The sequence below is a fragment of the Tachysurus vachellii genome, chromosome 10, assembly GCF_030014155.1.
Source record: "Tachysurus vachellii isolate PV-2020 chromosome 10, HZAU_Pvac_v1, whole genome shotgun sequence".
Taxonomy (NCBI): Eukaryota; Metazoa; Chordata; class Actinopteri; order Siluriformes; family Bagridae; genus Tachysurus; species Tachysurus vachellii.
Genome location: NC_083469.1, coordinates 1483810 through 1485000, shown reverse-complemented (window position 1 = coordinate 1485000; position 1191 = coordinate 1483810). Strand labels below are relative to the sequence as shown.

General features: G+C 45.0%; 1 protein-coding gene across 1 annotated transcript in view; it reads right to left on the bottom strand.

Moving 5' to 3' along the window:
• grid1a (glutamate receptor, ionotropic, delta 1a) overlaps window positions 1-90 on the bottom strand; it is a 197012-nt gene extending 196922 nt beyond the window's left edge. The window contains exon 1 of the mRNA XM_060879197.1: window positions 1-90. This exon is cut by the window's left edge and continues 114 nt beyond it. The gene's annotated coding sequence lies outside the window, so the exon portion shown is untranslated.
• Between the last annotated feature and the right edge of the window lie 1101 nt (window positions 91-1191).

The window sequence follows — 1191 nt, the reverse complement described above, 5'->3', positions numbered from 1 at the left end:
ACGGGAGAGGAAAGGAGAAGAGACGCGCACAGGGAAATACAATCCACCGGAAAGTACCACACAACACTAAACACACACACACACACAACACACATACATATGAAAGTGTGCGCGAGGAGAGCGGGCACGCACAGGCAGCATGAGAGAACGCACACACGAAAAGACGCGCGCAGGCACGCGCACGCACGCACGCGCGTGCACACACACACACACACACACACACACACACACACACATACACCCCCCCACACACACACACACATATACACACACACACATACACTGCACCGTGGTTCACGGATGGAAGCAAGAGCTGGAGGGTGGAGGAGGAGAAGAAGAACAGAGGGATGAAGGGGTGGAGGAAGAAGAAAGAGACACCACAACTGACCCCCCCCCCCCCCACACACACACACACACACAGACACACACCTCCCTGTCTCACTTTTTTCTTTCTCTGTCCATCTCTTTTTGTCCATCTCTGGGTGTCTGTCTCTTACTCTTTTTGTACGTCTCTATACATGTCCCTTACTGTCTCTCTCTTTTTATTTCTCTCTTTCTCTCTGACTGTATATAAACTGTCTCTCGCTCTGTCTTTCTGTCTCTATCTTCTCCATTCTCTCTCTCTCTCTCTCTCTTTCTCTCTCTCTCTCTCTCTCTCTCTCTCTCTCTCTCTCTCTCTCTCTCTCTCTCACTTTTTGTTAAATTTCGTTAATTTATAATAGATATTAATGTGTTTAATATCACCCTGTGTGTGTGTGTGTGTGTGTGTGTGTGTGTGTGTGTGTGTGTGTGCAGGTGTGCACAGTCCATAATCACAGGTGTGCATGATAAAGTGCGCGTGTTTCTCTGCAGTGATTGTGACAGTGTGAATGAGCAGGATCACAGCGCCATCTGTGGTCACATCGCCACACTGCAGTTATCACAGTGATAATAACTCAGTAACTTAACTCAGTACTCCAGGAATTCAGAAACCTTACACACTAAATACCCCAAAAACAAAAGAACTCGGTAACTCAGAAGTCATTTATTACCCCAATAATCAGGAAACCATTCAACTCAAAGACTCAGTGAATCAAAAACTCAGTAAATCTGTGAATCAAAAACTCACCACTTGCACTGTTAAAGAAAAATACTAGATGAAAACGAACAAATTGTGTGAAAATGTAACGTTTATGTGTAAAATGTGTAAAA